Source organism: Mauremys mutica, chromosome 9 (assembly GCF_020497125.1).
Source record: "Mauremys mutica isolate MM-2020 ecotype Southern chromosome 9, ASM2049712v1, whole genome shotgun sequence".
Taxonomy (NCBI): Eukaryota; Metazoa; Chordata; order Testudines; family Geoemydidae; genus Mauremys; species Mauremys mutica.
The window spans coordinates 23,766,305-23,787,260 of NC_059080.1; the positions used below are offsets into that span (position 1 = coordinate 23,766,305).

Consider the following 20,956-nt stretch of genomic DNA (forward strand, 5'->3'; position numbering starts at 1 on the left):
AACTTCCTTGTGAACAAATGGCTGCTCACACAAACATCTGCAGAAAGTGAATAAGGAGCTGTGAATACTGTCCAAGCAAGTTCTTGGATTGCATTTGTTTTTTCCTACAATATTCACCCAGCTCTGGTAACAATCACAAGCTTGCTTTGCTGCTGCCAAATGTACTGCTGAGCAACTGAATTCCTCCTTGTGCTATGGAGCCTTCACTGCAATTGGCAACCCTGAGTTTAGAGACGGTGTGGGGTGATGGTAAAGGAGATCAATGATGAAAAGGTTAACCTAGGGTGCTGTTTACCCCTTTCTGGGGGAAATATTGAAAGCCTGTGTGGGGGGCTGATGAGCTAAGAAAGGAGGGTGGGGGTTGGATTGAAAATCTAAAGCTTGTGGGGTTTGGATTTCCAATGCCCCGTGTGTGTCTTTGACACCGAAGGTCTCATTTCTTATGCTTTGTAGTTCCTTCTTTCTCTGCCCTTGCTCTCTCTGGCTGCCTGGGGACGGGAATGTGGAATGCTGAATGGTGCATTAAAGAGACAGGAAGGAAAGCCCATGTCTTTTTAAAACTCATAATGTCCAGGGAATTTCAATCGGCATCCAAGCCTATTTCTAGCCAACAGAATAACGGTGCAGGGTTTGAATCTTCCGGCCCGCCTCCCTGGGCACTGCTTCCTCCTTCTGTCCCTCCCTCTCTCCCTGTACAGCAGCTTCTCTCCTGGCTGAATCTCTCTGCCCAGCAGCTCTGTGCTGCGAGGAGCCACTTATGGATCTGACGGGAAGGGTTCTCCCCAGGGCTGGGGGCACTCCATGTTATAGCTGAGTGTGCAAGGGGGCTGGCCCACAGACTTCCCCTGCCCTGCCCATCATGCCATTATTGGATTTTTTCTGGGCTTGCTTCAAAAAAGCAAAGGTAAGAAACTGTCCATTTAAATCTTGTCCAGGCTTTCAGACTCCCTGTCAGCTGCCAGGAAACAGCTCTGAAGGGATGGTTGGGGGGGTGTCTTGCAATGCCCGAGTTTGGGTATTGGTGTGCTCCAGGGCATCTGTACGCATGTGTCCACACATACATTATATGATTAAATGCAGATACAGTACACACAGATTCATATGTGTGTGTTGTAGGGAGAGACATGCACAATAGCCAAATTTTCAAAAGTTCTTAGCACTCAACAGCTTCCACAGAGAAGAATGAGAGGTGCTGGGTGCTGACTGTGTGTGGATAGATGCAGATATTCTACACACAGCCATATGCACTTTATGGATTGCATGCATGTGTGGGTACTCTATGCAGGCATGCACACACTGAATGGATAGATCCAGGTATTCAGGCATTTGTACAGACACACTCACATTCAGTAATTGATTTGCATGACAAGTCATATATAGAGATCTCTGTCATAGACAGGTCCGATCTGCCTACGACTTGGCTTTATCCCCCCATGTCCGTTCCTGATTTGGTATCAGATGCTCTGAAGCGTGATCCCATTTCTGCGGTCTTCTTTCTCCCCGGATTAGGCAAACTTTTCCCTCCGTTTTCTTTAATGGAAAAACCTTGGCTAATTTCTGATAGTTGGAGGAGATCTCTTCCTTGCCCATCCTCTGATTTTGGATATTACTATAGAAAATTATTCAGTCTCTCTCTCTCTCCTGTGTCACATTGGTTGCAGTCACTCACATTCCCTCTACCCCCCGGGAGATCCCAGACAAACACACTCTTTATGGGTAGAGTCAGAGCCACACGTGTACACTCTAACGGTGCAAACATCTGTGAATCATTTATGGATGCAAACCCTAAGTTGCCCCCTTGGAACAGGTGAAGACACACTAAATGTTTGTGCGCTCAGCTCCCTCTTCAGAGAACCTGTGACTCTGAATTCCCCTATGTCTTGTTTATACTGTGCAATATTCTGTAGTTTCATTTTCTTCCTCTAAGTCCTGTCTGAGCAGCACCTCAAGTTTTCAGTGAACAGCTGGGTGGATGGCACAGAAGGAAGTTTAGGGGCATGGCCCCATACCATGTGTGCCACAACAGTTAGGGACAGAATCTCATTTGCAACACAAAGGTATAAATCTGGTATTACTCAGTGACTACATTTAGAATTACGCTGGAGTAGCTGATGCCACAATCTGGCCCTTAATTTTTAATTTCCTGTGGCAACATTTCTTATGGTGGGTGGCAGTTTTGGTTTGGGTTTAGCTCTTCATCTGTCTCTTTAGCCCAGCTTTGTCTCTCCAAAGGTGGCCGTTGTGGTGTTAGATACGCTGTGTTGCTGCAATAGGATGACAGGTCTGTGTGAGAGGTGATGGGGATACTGTTAGTGCAGGTTACAGAGGTTTCCAATTGCTTGTGGGATACACTAAAATTCTTTCCAGCCAGTACCTTTATAGCAGCTAGTGCTTATGTCAAGATAAAATGCACACACTACACATACTATCTCCGAGGTAGTTAGCAGAGTTGAAGGTAACAATGATCTTTGTAGAATTTATTAATGATACTTTACAATTTCTTAGTCCTCTAAAGGGCTCTACAGACACACATTAATCCTGTAGAGCTTGGTAGTTGTATCCCATTTTACAGATGGAGAAACTGAGACTCACTGAAGCAAAGTGATTTATCCTATGACCACACAGTGGGCTTGTGCCAGAGCTGGTTGTTCTTGGGCTCTTGGCTTGCACTCAGTGCAATAGAAACATGTTTCTCCTAGATGTCAAACCAGAAATAATATAAACAGCCTTACTGGAAGTCTTCCCATGCCAGCAACCTATGGGAATGTTCTGCTGTCTTCCTTGGAGGAATAAGATGCCATATCACTTCATCCTTTTATTGCAGAGTTCAGCTGCAATAGCACATCAAAGGCCCAATCCTGTACAATGTTGACTACTTGTACTGTTTGGTCACCAGAGTCCCAGGTATTGTTTTTGCTTTGATTGGAGGAATCCTGACCTCACATCACACTTTCATGGTGGCTGAACCCTTCTGGTGTGCTTGTTTGTGCAAATATTCACACAAGTATTTGCATCACGGACTCTTTCTGCAGACATTTGTGCAAACCACACTTCACTTGCCTGAGTGTTAGCAGCAGTCAAGTTAGAGGGGCCATGATTACCATCAAGTGAATTCGCTTTATCTGAAGAGTGTTCTCAGAGTCTCTCTTTCTGCCTTCTCACAGCTCTAGGGAGTGGTTGATATTTTAAATATAAACCAACCCAAGCTCTTGGGGACCACCCGATGTGGTCTAACCACTAATTTATATGGGTCTGTTTCATTACTGTGGTGATCTCTTGCTGGCCTCGGAAACTTCATTACCTGTCAGGAACCTGAGTGTAGGCACATGGCCTGGCTTCACGGGAGGCAGAGCAGGACTCTGGGGAACTTGTGACCTAGGAATTTCTTTAGATAAAACCATTAGGTCAGAGGTGGCTAACCTGAGCCTGAGAAGGAGACAGAATTTACCAATGTACATTGCCAAAGAGCCACACTAATACGTCAGCAACCCCCCTTCAGCGCCTCCCCACCTCCACTCCCAGCGCCTCCCACCCACCAGCAGCCCTGCTGATCAGTGCCTTCTCCTCCCTCCCTGCACCTTCCAATCAGCTGTTTCGTGGCATGCAGGAGGCTCTGGGGGGGAGGGGGAGGACCGAGGGCACAGCAGGCTCAGGGGAGGGGGCAGAAGGGGTGGAGTGGAGGCAGGGTCTGTGGCAGGGCCAGGGTTTGAGCAGTGAGCATCCCCCGGCACATCGGAGAGTTGGCACCGGTAGCTCCAACCCCGGAGTCGGTGCCTACATAAGAAGCTGCATATTAACTTCTGAAGAGCCACATGTGGCTCCGGAGCCACAGGTTGCCCACCCCTGCCCTAATAGGTGTAAGTAGAACCCCTTCCACGGCCTCTGCAGGGTGTATATTGGGAGGTGGAACAGAATTTCCCAATTAGGGAATTTGTCCAGGACCCTGGGGCCAACACACCACTTCTGAGCTCCGGCCTTCAGTTTGTTGTCATGATGATAAATGAGCTCCTCTGACTGAGGGTGATGCTTTTGGATGCTTCCTTGCTAGTTCAGCCCTTGAGGTTTGCTTTGAACCTGGAGTGGCACAAAGCCTGTCAACAAAGAGGCTAAGATTTGTGAAGGGATCACTGTTAGACAGTGCAAGTGCCTACTCCCAAGCTCAGGGCCTGTACATCCCCTTTGGACATGTTTTTCTGTCCTCGGGTGCGATCTAAACTTCCTTTCACCCCTTGCAGGGGATGATCTGGGAAGGGGGGGGCAGTTTTTCTCTTTTCTTTCCCCCACCTCCATCTTTGCCCTTCTTGGGTTCACAGCCGCCCAAACCCTCTTCTCTCCCCTGCCCCCATCCCACAACAATAAGTCGGACTTGATTTGCTACAAGTTTCAATCTAAAAATACTGAGCAACCTCCTTAAAATTTAGTAGCCTGGCGGTTCTCAGGAGATGGTAGCAGGGTAAGTGCTGCTCCTGGGCTGTGCCATTGCTGCGGGCTCCTTACAGGGCAGGAGAAGGGGAGGCCAGTTCTGGGAACAGCTGTGCTTTCAGAAAGCAGAAGGGACAGAGGACACCACCTCTTTCTCAATATTTCCAACGAGAAACGCTGAGGGTCTGGAACAGGCAGTAGGGCTAAGGCTCTCTTGGTTTCATCTCGTTCTCCCTGGTCCCAGGAGTCATTTATGCTGTATTTTTCCTAACAAGTAACCAAGCAACAGAAGAATCCCTAGAAATTCACTAACATGGAAAAAATGCACTGGGTTCCAAGGATAGAATTGTAACCCCTTTGTGTTGAGAGATGGAGCAGGAGCTGGTTGGAAGATTGCGGGAGAAAGGGGCAGAAGAAGCCAGGGAACATTTGGAAGAGGGATCCTCCCAAGGTTGGAATAGCTTCATGCTTATTAGATCCTAAGGGACTGCTCTTCCCTTTTCATTGCTGTACACTGTTCAGCCAACTACCATGCCATGCCCAGAGCTGGCTGCATTTCAATGAGGGGCTAAGTGATTAGTGTGTGTGTGTTTGGCTGGCTGAAGCTTGTAAAGCTTGTGGGATCCTTTGAGATGAAAGAAGCTGCAGATGCCCTGGTGTTTAACTAACCATCCAAACCTTTTCAGCTTTGACTATCATTAATTCCTCTGGACTGCTACAGCAATGGTGCTGCTTCCGCGTGGGCTTTCCCTGGCTGCGCAGGATAGGACAGAGGTAAACAGGCTAGTGACAGCAAATCTTGTCCAATTTCTCACCAGGGAGGGAAAGATTCAGAAATCCCCAATAAATCCAAGGACCCCTGTAACCCAGCTGTGCATGCCCACGCACACACGGGCACAGCCCTTTTCTGGAAACCCAGCGATAACCCCACACTCACGGCCTCCACGTCACCGTGCTCCTTGAATTTGCTGAGCCCAGCTCTTGCTGCGAGCAGCACAGCAGAAGCGAAGGGGTTAAGCACCTCTTCCTGTGTGCTATCCCCAAGCCCCAGTGCCCCAGACAGGAAGAAGGGTCCCTGCTGGTTTGTGGGAAAGTCAGACTCACCAGAATGTAACATTCCTAACATTATCCCCAAGGCCCTGCAAGCACATCTGGTGTGATTTGGCCTGGGCCTCCTACTGTGATGAACTGTGTGTGTGTTTGGGGGGTGGGGGGGGCACCTTGTGAGAATATGTGGGGATCCTAAAGGGACTGGGCATGGGTGGGCTTTGGTGCCTCCTGGCTCAAGCCTTCCAACCCAGTGGAAGGAATGGTCATTGGGATTTCTCTCTCTCATACCTAGGGCAGTGTCATGGGTTCCCCCACCCCCTATGTGCAGTACCATGGGCAGTGCCAGGGGTTCCCCTCCCATCCCTCTGTATCTGCAGCACCCCCCATTGGTTCCCTCCCACACACCTTGCTCTGTGCCTGGGCTATCTCAGGCAGAGCCATGCCATTTTGGGTCATCTCTTTTGTTCTGATGAGATTTAGTTACATTTATTTATGCCTGCAGAAAGCCTCCAGCAATGAAAGGGAAGCACTTCCTGGGCTCTTTGTGCCAGTGCCAGGGGCATCCGCCCAGCAGCTCTGGGGGATGTGAGAAAGCAGCATGCTGCACTCACTTCACTGCAGGCCCCTTCATCATCAAAGAGGCTGCTGCATTTCTAACAAAGCTGAGAGAACGGAATGCAGGCAAAGCCTCTCCAAGAACTGAGCCCAGCAAAGGAGCCTGGGCTGTGTTTTCCTTTCTTTTCTATTATTTTTTTTATCCCTGGCTTTTTGTGCTTGGAGACTCCATTCTGCCCGCCACTTCCAGAGCCTGCTAATGCGATTACAATGTGGACATCCCCTGCCCACCAACTGCTGCTTGCACAGTTGCCTGGGCATCACGAGACATGCCCTGTGAGAGGCCTAACTTTTCCTCTGTGGCTGTAGGGGCCAGTCTACACTGGGGACATTTTATAACCACTGTGAAAGCCAGTTGGAGCCCTAGTGTAGACTTGGTTGAAGGTGGCCTGACCATTTTTTACTGAAATGGTTTCAAAACCACCTACAAGATCTGGTGAAAGTCAGGTGTGTGTATGCCAGGAGATGTGGGGGGAAGAGACCCAGAATCCCCAGGGGAGATGTTGTACACTGTGCTAAGTGCACCACAGACACTCATGAAGACAAGGCCCCTTCCCCAAAGAGCTGGCATCCCAAATAAATCAGAACATGGGAAGAGAGTGGTATGCTAAGGACTTTCTCCCCCTCCCGGCTCGTCTTCCCCATCCACTGGCCTCTGCAGCAAATCCTCATCCTGTGCTGGTGCCCTTGGCCTGGAAACAATCAGGACATCAGCTTCAGCTTTGGTTTTGGAGTGTGTGTGAACTTTTGAAGTGCTCGTAAAAGCTGCCAAGTGAGGGTCTCGGAGGCTGATGTTCTGTGTACAGCCCAGGACAGGAAGAGTATGAGCAGTGGCTGGGCAAGCACCTCTAGCCATGACGACACTCAGCCCGACTCTGAGGGCTGGAAGTGTCCACAATGATCTGGGCTGAGGCCCAACAAACTCTTTTCAGTCAGTCCCTCAAACCGCCATCAGATAGCAATAAATATTACAACATTTAGTTCTTCACTGTGGGATTCATGGGCTGGCGGAGAGTGAGAGTGGGGACTTGGTTAGTTCTGTTTGAGGGCCCCAGGTTTGACTCCAGTGGAGTTGGTTCAGAGGTGAGTGTTTGGAGTCAGGGAATAATTGAGTCCCAAGGCTCTAGCTGTGTTGAAATTTCCTTATGATGAAAACTGGAAGGGAAAAGGGCTCCTTAAATAGTTCAGTCCAAGCGTGCAAGGCTTGGTGGCTCAGTAGCCAAATATCCAGGATGGTTCTTCATTCCATTCCAGGTGTTTCTTACTCATTTAGCACAGAGGGGTTTGGCATGGACATTGCACCCTTTCCCCATGTGGGGTGACCCTGGTTCTGCTCCCAGGGAAGAGATGTAATGCAGTGGCTCCCAGGCACTGCTTTCCGTCCAGCACTAGTATTTCAGGCTTTGGGACTGCTACTCTAGCAGGCTAGCATTCTTTTCGAGTTTGTCTCATGGGACTAACTGGTGCATCATGCAGTGTGGTGACATTCTGACCCAAAGCCAGGATGGTGTATTTTAACAGGACATGATTTTTCATGGGCTGTAAAAGTTGCCTAGGGATTCCTGAATGTCCTGCAAGTCCTGCTCTGTGGGACACAGGATCTCCTGAGAAATGTTGTGGCGTGTGGCATCTTATACTCTTGGCTTCCACTTTCCATATCTGCATCACCACTGCTTGCCTTCTACCCATCTATGTGCTCTTGCCTACAGTGCAGCATGAGCTTCTTGCAAGAGAGAGCTGGGATTTGGAGCAGCCCAACTTCTGTTGTGGGTTAGAGCAGGTACAATTGAGTGGGATGCGATGGGCACTGACTGGAGTAGCTGAGGTCTTAGTGTGGTAAACTGAGAGCTTTGAGCAGAAAGTTTAGTAACCACTAGGGTGATGCACTCTGGAGCGGGTGGGTGGGACTGTGTGGGCATGTGTTTCCTATGGCCCTTTAGTGGCTGGGCTAAGCCAGGTTCTTATAAGTTTATGATGCTCTTACCCTTCACTGGTGGGAAGCCAGAAGAGAGTGTAGGAGCTACTCCAGCTGCCATGTGGCTGCTACCTGGGAAAGACTGGAGGCCTGTGTTGACAGAGGGGAGAGATATGTATTGTATTCGAAGTGCTGCGTCCATGTGGTTCAGCTGGTGACTGGTATCTCAGCCTGTGGCCATGGTGTGTGTCTCTTTACTAACAGATCCCTGCCTATCAGCACATCACAGAGCCAATCTGCGAGCGTGCCCAGGAGGTGACTAAAATGCTGTGGAATGAGGGACCAGGGTGGGGGAGTCACCTGAGGATCCGGCTCTGGGTTTGGAGTACAGAGAATGGGCTTTTCGACACAGCCTGTGTGCGTGCAATGTCCACTTGGGTCTGGGGCACCAAAAGCCCTGGCAGGAGGAGCCAGGCAGTGTCTCTGGTTGAATAGTCATATTTTCAGGGAGCAGGTGGTGGTTGCAAAGGCAGCATGCAGGAGAGAAGCTGGCTGCAGCAGCTCTGGGGAGGATGGGAGATTTGCAGAACCCTGCAAGCTGCAGCAAGAGCACAGCTGCGTACAGTATGGCTCACAAGCGGCACCCAGAGGCCAGAGAGACTCAGAGCAGATGGGGCTTGTGTCTTAGTTCAGAGCAATATACCACATCCTTCCTCTCTTTTTTCACTCCCTGGCTCCAAATCTAATGGTCTCTGTTTGCGTTTCCATCTTAGGGCTAGCCTATGTCAGAAAGGCTTTGCCAGTAGCTGTAGCCCCCTAGTGGAGACTCTGCTTGTACTGGCCAAAGGAGTTCTTTTGCTGGTACAGTTAAGCTGGCATAGCTATGTCAGGGGGTTGCCTGACACTTCGAACTGGCACAGCCATGCTGGAAAAACTTGGTAGCATACGCCTGGCCGTAGAATCGTGGTGGGGTTGGAAAGAACCTCTAATGCAAGGGTCCACTTCCCAAATCGTCTCCCCCCTGCTGCTCCCCTCTGTTTTGCAAGTCTTTTCACTTGCTTTCTCTGTGTGGCTCATTCATCTCTAAGTCCAGCTCCAGGCCCTCTGCTGCTGCTTTTCCACAGGAGGGGATTACTGGGGAGGGGGATCCCATGAGGTGATGGAAACGCTCTTGGTGGAAGTTTTGCAGGCAAATCTCATCGTAATTTTCAGACCTGAAATTGAACGTAAGGTTCTAAAGTCCCAAATCAGGTGTGTTCCATTCTCTATAGTTCTCCCAATGTATCGTGCCCTGTTTATTTTTGACTAATGCACTAGAATCAGTGGAATTACCCATCATTGTGAAATATCTGTCCTGTCCCTCATATTGTTCTCATTGGCTTGAGAAGGAAAATGATGCTTCCATCCCCAGTGTTTCCCCCTTTAAATGGTGAATGTGTTGAGCATCTCCCGTGCGCTTGACTCCACCACGCCTGGAGGGGAGGTAGTCATTGGCCCTGGGGCCCCATATCTCCTCCTGCCCTTCTGAAATTCAATTCCTTTTCTGTTTGCCTGCTGAAATGATTCTGCTCTATATGAAATGTTGCCTTCTGTTGTTTTCCTTCATGTGCTGGCATCTTCTGTCTGCGTTCAGATCTTGTGGGCGTTTGTTACCCGCTGTAGCAAAAGCCAGTTAATGAAACCTTGCTTCTATTACAGCACCTCCTTGGGGATCCTTTCCTTAGCTTACTTCCCCCCAACACCACTTCATTCCATCATGTAGCCTCAGTTGATAATCTGATCCAGGATCCAAGCTGCCATTGTCTGGGAGAGCTTTAGTTGGGTTTGCATGATGAAGACACAGAAATTTTAGGCGTCATGACCAGGAATATAAGAGATTGTAAAATGATTTATTTTCTTTTTGTTTTGTTTTGTTTTTACAGTGTTTCACATTACTGGAGGATAAAAGGGACACAGGTAAGTGGAGATGGCATGTTCTGTTTTTATCAGCAAGAATATATTCATTGTTGCCTCTAGATCTGTGTTTTGGTGATGGGGCTACCAAGATATACGCAGAGGCGTATAATCATGGGTGTCCTTCCCTTTCCAATGCAGTGACTTGTGGTATTAGGCTAGTGTTATTGCTGGGTTTTTAGTCTCCCTGCAAGTCTCTGGTTTCCCTTTCAAGCTCTTTCCTCCGCTCCCTTGGTCTGTTTCTCCATTCACCTCTGTGCCTTAGGATAGTGGACCAGATTTGAAGGTTTTGTTATAAAGGTGACGGACATCTCAAGCACAAAGCACTATGCAGGTGCTAGAGAACCTGTGTGCATCAGCATCCCTTCTTGTTATCCCAAACTGTGCCCGTCCCCTCCCACCCGCCTAGGCCCTGCACCCCATGCCCTCCCTAAGATAAAAGATTGGTTTGCCTATAAATTTGCTTTAATTGTCAGCAAAATGGGTGTAATCCCTTCCATTTCGTGCAAGGGGAAATCCTGATTTTAGAAGCAAGAATGGAGAAGTGGCCCCTCTCTTATTTGTAGTGCTGTATCTGCAGAAACACACAGAACTATTTTAAAGTGTTAACTCTGCCTTGGTCAGCAAATGTGTGCTCCTCTTTCTTTCCCTTCTCCCTGTTCTACTCTGGTTCTGTTTTTATTGGAGATATGCTGGGTGAACATACTCCCTCAGCTTACAGTGTGCAGCATCAGTGACAACTTCCTCACTTTGGCACTGGAGTGAGTGCGTTTGGCAAACTGTGTGGGGTGGTGACCAGGGGTCAGGAGCTGCGAACCTGAAGCCAGGACCCCTAAATTCTGTTTGTGGCTCTGCCACTGACTCACTGTGTGACCTAGGACAAGTCACTTTGCTTTGAGCTTAAACTTCCCCATCTGAATAATAGGTTTGGCAAGGATGGACTTGCTATGATGTGTTTTGAGGCCCTTGGATGGACGGCACTAGAGAAGGGCCAAATATTCAGTGTTAGTGTATTGTATTGTCATTCACGGGTCCTGATGTGAGAGAGATACTGACAGACCAGAGGGTATTCTGAAATGGGTAACAAGTGATGATTAAGGACTTGGAGTTAGCAACCTACTGTATAAGGGAAGTTTAAAAGGACAAAGGGCGTGTTCATTTGGGGATTTTCCTGTTTGGGCTGGGTGAAGCGGGGGTGATTGAAGCAGTGTCACTGGGAACCTTTGGAGTGACCAGTTTAAAACCTTGGCTTAGTGGAACCCGGAGTTCTCATAATGAGGCCTAGATTGGGCTATCCGAGAGGAAGCGGGCGAGTCACAGATCCTAGGCTGTCTCTGCTTTGGGGGACTTAGAAAGGCATCTTAAAAGGCATCAGCTCCTCACTGCTGCTCCTGGTGCCTTTGCCGAAGCAGTGGCCAGGAAGCAGCTGTTCGCGGTCTGAGTTTACAATCAGTGTTTGCTTCCATTTGCACCAGTGGGCATCATGGCTATCTCTGGTACGAATAATGCATTGTTTCCCAGGTAATGGGAGACGCGTGCCTCTCTCATAGTTAGGGCTTTAAATGACATTGAGTTTGTTTACAGGAGCACTGCCTTGCCCAAGTGCTGCGCAGATACTAGTGAATGTTTGTTCAGTGACTGATAGACTAGGCTTAGTGAGGGGCCCCAGTGCATTGCCACTGTCCACCCCCCATTCTGCTGTCTGCACCTTAACCCGCCATGGGGCTTGGACTGTGCATGAGCAGAAGCAGCCTGCAGAGCTGCAAGGCGGCTAGAGCATGCCAGCCGAGACCCTTGAGGAGTTATGGCTTGATCCTGCCAGATACTGAGCACCCTCACCTCCTTTGACTTAAATGGGAGTTGGTAATGCCCAGCACCTCGTGGGAAGTCCTCAGCACCTTAAAGGCTGAGGGCCTCACCTTGGTAAACTAATACTGCTGCCCAAAAATATTGAGAGCCATCATTCATGGCCCAATTCTGCGTTCCTTGCACACCCAAAATTCCTTCTGGAGTCACTGGGCTCTTTGAGTGTGCCAGGAGTTAGCCACTCAGGCTAAAGGTATGTAACACTCTGTGCTGATGGATAGCAGGTGCGAGGAAATGCACTGTGATCACACGCTGCACTGATTTTAAAGTCCACTGATGCCGAGGAACAGCCCAGCTGTCAGTAGCTCTGTGGCTGAGATGTACATTGATTTATTTTGTTATCATACCTGCTTCTTTTACCTTGCCCGGTTTGTGATTTAAAAAAATCTCTCTTTTGTGACATGAGGCTGTTTGGCTGCATTTGCCCTGGGGATAGTTGGACCTGTAATTCTCCACTGGTGCAGCTGGGAGCAAGGTTGAGTGCAGACAAAGCGTGGGAGTTTTACCATCAAGTTCTCCAAACCGGCTAGGGTGAAAACACCTGCCCCTTACCTGCAGCTTCCACCTTTGCTCCCACCTATGGAACTGTGCTGAGGGAAAATGACAGTTCAGGGATTTTTCTGGGAATAGATGTAGCTGTTGGCTCTGGCTGCACGGTGTGTTGTAAGCCCCCCTGCCGCATGGGAATTCCGAGAACAAGGCTGGCACACGCCCCCGCCTTGCCTTGTGGTTTCCTCAGACAAGGTCAGTTTTAGCAGCCTGGAAATAGTTACAGGGGCCCTGAAGCATCCTGAAGCCACATTCTCTCCTCTTTTCTTGACACCGAAAAGGTCAAGAGAAATCCCTTTAAATAATTATCCCTGGGCAGCAACAGAAAAGGGGAGGCGGAGGAAGGACTGGAGTCTGTTCCAGAGTGAAACAGGAAACACATTACTGTTGCTAGCTCATGGCATGTGTGTGGGGATCTCCAAGGTAGTTTTCATAACTGGAGGGCAATGACCTTGCTCGTTTTTCAGCCACTAAAAGATTAGATTTAGCTCTGAGCCCTAACCGGTGGAAAGCTTCTGGTAACAAGGGGTGCTTTGTGAATGGGACTGGAGCGTAATCCTGGGTGGTCTCTCTTCACCCTTTCACTGGAGAGATTAACAACATGAATCTTGAGAGCTTGTTAACGAAGGTTAAAGAGCCATGTGTGCAAGTGAAAGGGCCAGCGAGATATTTTGCCCCAGCAAACAAATCACATCCACAATTAAGACTTTTGGGGGAGGGGAAGGATGATACTGGTATTTCTCGGTTAAAGACGTCTATAGAATTAGGGCTTCCTGGCAAATATGTAGTTAAACTAGAAAAGCACTATCTTTAATTTCACAGTCCTCCAGCTCTGCAGCTTTCCTGCCATCTCTATGTGTGCCAGGCCTGGTCAGTTCCAGGCTGCAGCCTGGAACTGGCCACTAGAGGGACACTAATGAGGAGCTGCGCAAAGTCTTTGGATCAGAACACAGGATTAATAAAATCTCTTTCTTAGCTAAGCGGCTCTTTATTTTTGTATTAGAGAATTTGCATGTGTGGTGTTTGCAATTATATGGACTGATCAAAGACATGGTTGGCTATTTCTGTGTCATTCACTCCACATTTTGTCTGCAGACTGGTATCAGATACCAAGGGGCAAGGTTAATGAAAGAAACCTTGAAATCTGGCCTGTTAAAATGTAGGCTTGTGGCTTTATGCCCTATATATTTACCAGAACGATACAGGTACCACCGCTGATATTTCCAGGGAGAAGAGTCGGAGTGGAGAAGCCCAGGCCTGAACCCCATGGGTTTAAGACGACCCTGTCAATAGTAGTTCAGTCAATGTGGCAGCCACAGTTACAAGAGAAGTTCCCTCCTCTGAAGAGTTTATAATCTAATTAGAGATCCTGCCTGAACATTGGGAGAGATGGGATCTATATCCAAACTTTGCAGCTCAGGCCCATCTGTAAATCTTAGTAGGCGCTTATGGTAGGTAGGGCAGCAGTTCAGAGCAAGAGGTTATGAAGGCTTTGTGGGTGAGCACAGTGTCAGAGACCTCATGAAAGAAGTAGGATTTCAAGAGGTGAGAGGCTGTTTGCTGGAGGGGGGAGGTTGTTCCGTGTTTTATGCCTTGTAGCAGAGTAGGAAAGTGCCTGTCCTAGTCCTTCCATCCTCTGCAAAGCATGGTCACAATACACTCTTCTCCATAATCCTGTCCATTGTCCCCTGGGAAACTACCTGGATTGACTTTCTGGGCCATTTCCTGTTCCACAACAAAAACAGTCCTCAAATTCCTTTTAAAATCCTACCTATTAGCGTGCAGGATCTGAGATCAGCTGGTCATGCTGCAGCGACCCCTCTAACTGACCTCCTGTTCTGTGGAATTCCCATTGTTGTTGTTTCACAGAATAGCTGGATATGACGTGAATAAAGCCCTCTGTCAGTAATGAAAATCTGTATTTTTTCTCATCTCTTTGAGGAGGGGAGGGGTTCAAGTGTCTGTGGCTCATTCAATCTGGGCCACTCTGCTAAAACTGTCCCTGCCCCTGATGGCAATCAATGCTTATTGTGATGGTGGTTTTTGTCCATTCAGAACTGGACTGAAATGTCCACTAAATTTCACATAGGCCACCTAACAGCCGTTGCTACTAACCTGCCTGTATAGGATCCAGAAAGATGAAACATTCCCGATATCAGTGCTAATCCCCTGAGCTCCCCCTCCCCCAGACAACTGGCATAATTTTATCCTGAGACCGAAATAGCTAGAACCATTCACTAAATTCCAGGATATTAGCTAAACAGAGGGGAAACCTTAGTTGTTCTGCTATGGACCCTCCCATCCCCAGACGCTATTAAATAAGCCTTTGCCCCATCCCATCGGCTCCCGACTTTCCCAGTGGAGAGTTCTCCTTCTCTCCCTTCCCTTTTGCTGTGTTCCCATCTTACACAGCAGCTTTGCCCTGTTTCTTGCACACAAAACATGAGTACTCCCTGGCACCAAGCCTATCCTTCAGGCAGATTCTGTTTGAGGACTGAGGCTTCATTTTCATAGGTCTTCTACCCCTTCACTTCCTTAATGACATTAACCAAACTTTCCATCTATTGTTCGGGGCAAAACAAGAAGGAAAGAACTACACACAGCCCACACTCTAAATACAAATACATCTATATAATGTTTGTCCAAGAAACGAGGCTTGAGAGCATTCACTACAGGGCGGGTAATTCCTACCTGCCCTCTGCAAATAGCAATAAATAGCAGCCCCAATGTAGCTTGCTGAGCGGCTGATGACAAGGTGAGGTCTAACAATCATGTCTTTTAAACAAAAAAAAGATACCAAGCAACAGTGATTCTCCAAAGTGGGCTATCTCAGCAGAGCTCTCTGAGATAACACACCTGGGGAATAGATCAGTATGCAATGTTTGGAGTTCCAAAATAACCAAATGAAAATGTTAGCTATCTATCATCACAGCTGGGTTACGCTCACTTTATATTTATACACGAGCTTTCTGGAGTCTTCGTCTGTAAGTTCTAGCCTTCTGGCTCAGGTATATGGACCTTCTATTTTTGTCCCTGACCAAGTCTGCGTTCACTCCCCAGGCTGTGGCATTGTGCATTTGTTTAATTGTGTTACTGGGTTGAGTTGTCTGAAGAGAATGGTTGGGATTTGGTCTGAGTCACTGGTTGAACAGGAAGCTCCGAATAGATTGTGATTGGGCACTGCTTTCAAGTAACTGGGAAAAGAGAGCAGTTTCTCTCTCTCTCTCTCTCTCCACATTTGTATTTTTAGTGCTCCACTGCTATTGATCTACACACAGACTGGATGCAACTGGGTGATGGTTGAAGTGGGCCATCATAGGTTGTGATTGGGTATTAGTCTAGCTGGTGAAAAGAATGGAATTTGTGTATCGAGACATGCTGAAAGGGCCACAGTAAAAGATCATGCTGGCAGCAAGGTTTGCATGTGGCTGTAATGGGATGTTAAGCGATTCCACACAAAAAAGGGTTAAATCTCATTCTGGCTTTCTGAGTGCCTTTGACCACAAAGCCAAGGCAACAACTGATCGGAAAGGTTGCAAAAGGCGAAGTCAACTGGAAAGAGCCAACAAACTCATTACACATGGAGATGGGAAACATTTGAAATGATGACCAGTTTCCATTTGGACTTTTGAACAATTTTTTTTTAAAAAGGTGCTTGTTACATAGTGGAAAATACAGTCATCAGTCCGGGTTCCAATTGCAGAGGTAGGAAAAAATGAGCTGAATGTGATTATTAGTGGTTTTGACGCTGCTGTTTGACTTGACATGTGATGAACGGGAATCTCAATTCTCCTTCCTCTTCTCTCTCTCTCTCTCTGTGTGGTCAGCCTTGTGCTCAGCTGATGAGTCATTCTGAAGCTCTGGTACCTTTTGTTAAAAAAGAAACTCCCAGACCCCTCTGTTGTGTCTCAGGCAGATTTGAAACAAGACCCTCCTGGTAAGACTGTTTGCTCCGTCAGTGTCTTGGGCACTGTCTAGCTGAAGATCTTTGAGTCTTTTTGGCTGTGTGACTAGGGGGGAAGGCACTGCTTTTTAAGTGGCCCCTTTCCCGTCCCACTACAATGCCTTGCATGGAACTCCATCAGCGGAGGCTGTGATCAAACAGCTGGAAACGGGAGTGATTAGTTCAAATGCCTTAAGGAGGTAAATCCTGACTTTCTAAATAAGAATATATGCATTAAAAATTGCCGTGCCAAGGTAGGGTGACCAGATGTTCTGTGTTTATAGGGACAGTCCTGATATTCGGGGCTTTGTCTTATATAAGCTCCTATTACTTCCCCCTCCCCCCATCCCGATTTTTCACACTTGCTATCTGGTCACCCTATGCCAAGGCAATCTGAGAGCAAACAGGTGGCCTTTGCTCTCTTTCCTTAGATTCATTCTGGATCTTGAGACAGTCACCCCTCAATGTTAGGATCTTTGGAAATCCCTCTTTCTGCCCCAAAAGAAGCCTCTGCAATTGTTTCTGAACTTCTAAGCACTTTCTGTTTGGTTCAGTTTATCCATGACCATTTAATTCCCCCCTCACATCCCCCCTTCGTGCATGGTGGTTTGGTGCTGGAGACTGTGCAGTTGAGCCATTCGGTCCAGTTCATGATTTATAAACTCTGATTGTTTATGCCTTTCTTCCAGGGATGTTTTTATCCATGCGGGCTTTATGTGTTGCTCAACTAAAATACAATTTCAAAGCTGTTCCTGGAAACACGCATTTCCACGCTGCAGTTTCCATAACTCTGAATGGTCACCCAGAGGCAGATATCATTGTACTGCCACTTCTCAGCAGGAGCTGCCACCTCCTGGTCATGAGTGGGACTCAGGGAACGTAGCTCCCATATAAAGTCATGGGGCATGGGGGATTTTCCAAGGCAGTTATAAGGGAGGGGTTAAAGAAAAACATCTCCTGTTTGTCCCCGGCACCTTTTAGGCCCTTAGGAGAAAGCCACAGCACCTGCAAACATCTCTGAATAAAACAATCCTCATATCCATCCACCCTTTCCAGACTAGTCCAAAGGGCAGCTTTCTGCATTCACATGGCCCTGATGCCACAGTGACTAACTCCCATGAAACAAACCAAAACTAAATCATAAAAAATGTTTCTTAAAGCAATTTGGCCACAAACTGCAACTTTCCCCATAGATGGTCACTTGAAAACTAACTCTCAGAAGCAAGAAGCATTTCTAGCTTGTTATGAAATGCCAAACTGTTTCTTGTGCAGTCTTTTCTTTCCTATTCTCTTCCTACCATAAACCTTCTCTGCAGTAGAGTTACTGGATTGTGGAGCTGAACTGCAGTTCCAATTCCCTGATTTGGTTCCCATGTCCTTCTGGGGTTTTAACTTCAGACTTGGAAGTTCTTCTGTCTCCTGCAGCTGACAATGTGCTGATCCCACTTTCAACACCTGATCCTATCAAACACCCTGGGATATTCTTTGAGGGACAGAATTGGAAGAATCCTCACCAGGGAATAGGATTATTCCTTGCATTGACCAGAATGCAAATTGTTTACAAGAAGTGAGTGTGGGGAATAATTAGCAGCAACAAGGTCCCAATTGTCTGATACCAAAGGAATTGCTTCTTTATGTTCAACACATGGGGGAAAATTTTTTCCAAGGCAGCAAGGGAGTCATTCAAAGAAGCAGAAAAGAAATTGCAGGCTAGAAAGTACACTAGTATGTACATCCTCTGGACAGCTTGTGGGAGACCAAAAGGACCATAAGGCAAAAGTGAGTGCATTTCTTTACTTGCATGAAATGAGAAGTAAAGGAATCCACTGAAAGGCAAAGAAATTGAGCTGTGCCTATGTTTTTCTATGGTAAGAGCCTCTGCAAATAATCTGCATAAAAATGCAAAAGAAATATAATGCCTCCTCTTCGGACACTGTTACTGGATCCATTCCTACTTTTGCCTGGGGAGACCTCTACTATATTCGCCTGCAGGTATGCAAGAGGCCGGTGGGTGCTTTGTAATACTGTAGCGCATGTGTCTAGAGCAGTGCTTTTCAACCTGTGATCTGCAGACCCCTGGGGGTCCACAGACTGTCAAAGATTTCTAAAGGGGTGCACACCTCCATTTGACATTTTTTAGGGATCCACAAATGAAAAAAGGTTGAAAACCACTGATCTAGAGTTATTCAGAACATTCCAATAAGATGAAAGAAAAGCAGACATTGTTAAAGTCTGGTCCAACCAGGTCTACTCCACCTGCTTGTCCTCAAAGGTATTCTTCAGTCCAGTCTTAAATGTCCTAAGTGCTGGGGCTCCCACTCCTTCCATTGGGAGATTGTTCAGTGGCCTAAGAGGGCTAAGAGTTTCCTGATCTTCAGAGTGATATATTAGTGTATGTCTTCACTGGAAAAATAGGTGGGAATTTAATTTGGGTTAGCTAACTCAGATTAAAATAGCAGTGAAAATACATCAACTCGTCTTTTAATTTGGTTTAGCAGCTCGAGTTCAAACTGATAGTGGAGACAGGTTGAGCTTAAGTTGCTAACCTGAGTTAAAAGCCAAGTTGCTGTGTCTTAATGGTTGTATTAATCTGTTACCTAACTGAGGCAAGGTAACCCAAGTTTAAAACACACTTTTTTCCCTTTCAGTGGAGATGTACGACCCAGAGAAGCTAAGATGCTGTTGAATACACTTTGAGATAGATGGGATAATAAGCAAAATAACGTGTTACGTCACACAGTTCTGGTGGCCCCATGATGTCTGCTCTAGGCTGTTGTTTGGGAAATTTGTATTTGACTCCTGATCTTGCTTAGCACACTGACCTGGCAGGAGCTGAGATGATGCAGAAGCAGTGTACTTGCCCATGGGCTCTGACCCCATTTCATTGTTCCGTGAGCCCCTCACCCATGTAAGTACCTATGTTGAAAGGATGTGAAAGTTTTTCTTGGCTGCAGCAGGCACATGACTGCAATGTGGGAGCATGAGGCATTGGGGAAGCACAGCAGAGAACAATGAGGGCTGTGACTAGGCAGTGGAAGGCTCCTCCCTGTCATTGGTAAGATCCTGTAATGAAGAAGCAGCACCATCAACAATGAGCCTAGCCTACAGGAAAAAAGCAACTGGTTGCCTCATAGAAGCGATGAAGGAGTTGGAGAGGGACCAAGTGATGGGAAGGAAAATTAAAAGGACATGGGCCTTGGAGTGCAGCTGTGTGTGTGTGTGTGATAGAGGCTGGGCAGAATTTTTTTTATAATTTTGACTCATAACATCAGCATTTGTAAGCATTTTTTTTCCAATTTAAAGGTTCTCCAGTGTGGGAAATGATGGGAGGCCAAGACCGTAATTATTTAATGACAGTCCAGGTTGAGATTCCAAAAGTGAAAGTTTTAGAACTGTTAAAACACCAGTTGTTGACATCACATGTCAAAATCTGCAAAGTGCCCTTGAAATCCCACTCGAATAAGTTTTCAAGCAGCCTGTTTCTTTTGAGTGTGATTGATGGAAATACGTTTGCGTGGCTGTGGCTGGTGCAATGACATTTACCCCTATTTACTGATAAAATGTACGGTCGAGGGGCGGGCTGGGAGCCCGGGCTCAGTCCCCAGACCCCTGGGCGCTGCGGCGCCCGGTGGGTACCGGCTGTTGCTCCCCAGCGCGATGCCCTGGGCTTGGTTTCCGTGGAGCCGGCACAGCCACGTGAGCCCCCGCCCGGCCCAGCGGGGCGCTGGGGGCAGTGCAGGGGCTGGAGGAGACACCCCCCCCCCAAGGGGCTGTTGCTTAGAGCCGGGGGATGCTGGAGCCCCTGGGCTGCGGGAAGGGCGAGGCGCCGCGAGGATGGGCTGGGGCTGGGGGGGATCCTGCACCCGGCCGTGCCCAGGCGCCGGGCGGGTCCTGGGGGTGAGACCCGGCCGCGGGGCGGGCGCTGGAGGCGGCGGAGCCGGGGCAGAGCGTGGGCAGGAGCAGGAGCAGGGGACGGGCCGGCTCGCCCTGCCCGCGCCGCACTCGGCCCGCGGCGCCGATGGCGAGTCCGAGCCGGCGGCGGGCTGAGCCCTGGAGCAAACGGTCCTTCAAGCTCCGCTTCCAGAGAGCCGCGGCCGCGGCGCCCTGCACGTGGAGGCGCTGGGGCCGGAAAGGGGGAGGCCGAGAGCCGGGGCCAGGTGAGCAGAGGCTCTGCCTTCCCCTGTCTGTCTGTCTGTCTGTCCTTCCCCGTACCCCAGGATCTGCCTTCCCTGAGCTGTCTGTCTGTCTGTCCTCCCCTCTGCTCTGCCCCAGGATCTGCCTTCCCCGGGCTGTCTGTCTGTTCTCCCCCCTTCCCCTGGCTCTGCCTTCCCCTGTCTGTCTGTCCTCCCCCTGCCCCAGGATCTGCCTTCCCCGCGCTGTCTGTCTGTCCGTCCTCCCCCTGCCCCAGGATCTGTCTTCCCCTGTCTGTCTGTCTGTCCGTCCGTCCTCCCCCTGCCCCAGGATCTGTCTTCCCCTGTCTGTCTGTCTGTCCTCCCCCTGCCCCAGGATCTGCCTTCCCTGGACTGTCTGTCTGTCTGTCCTCCCCCTGCCCCAGGATCTGCCTTCCCTGGACTGTCTGTCTGTCTGTCCTCCCCCTGCCCCAGGATCTGCCTTCCCTGGACTGTCTGTCTGTCTGTCCTCCC

The 20,956-nt window shown here is 48.5% G+C and overlaps 1 protein-coding gene across 2 annotated transcripts in view; it reads left to right on the top strand.

Annotated features, from left to right (window-relative positions):
• Window positions 1–861: 861 nt before the first annotated feature.
• The window catches only part of STARD8 (StAR related lipid transfer domain containing 8), a 122,900-nt gene continuing 102,805 nt past the window's right edge, over window positions 862–20,956 (top strand). The window contains exons 1-2 of one of the 2 annotated variants that reach the window (XM_045029706.1): window positions 862–904; window positions 9,925–9,958. The gene's annotated coding sequence lies outside the window, so the exon portion shown is untranslated. Of the gene's footprint in view, window positions 905–9,924; window positions 9,959–20,350; window positions 20,471–20,956 lie in introns of those variants that run through there. The other variant, XM_045029704.1, reaches the window with a different exon arrangement.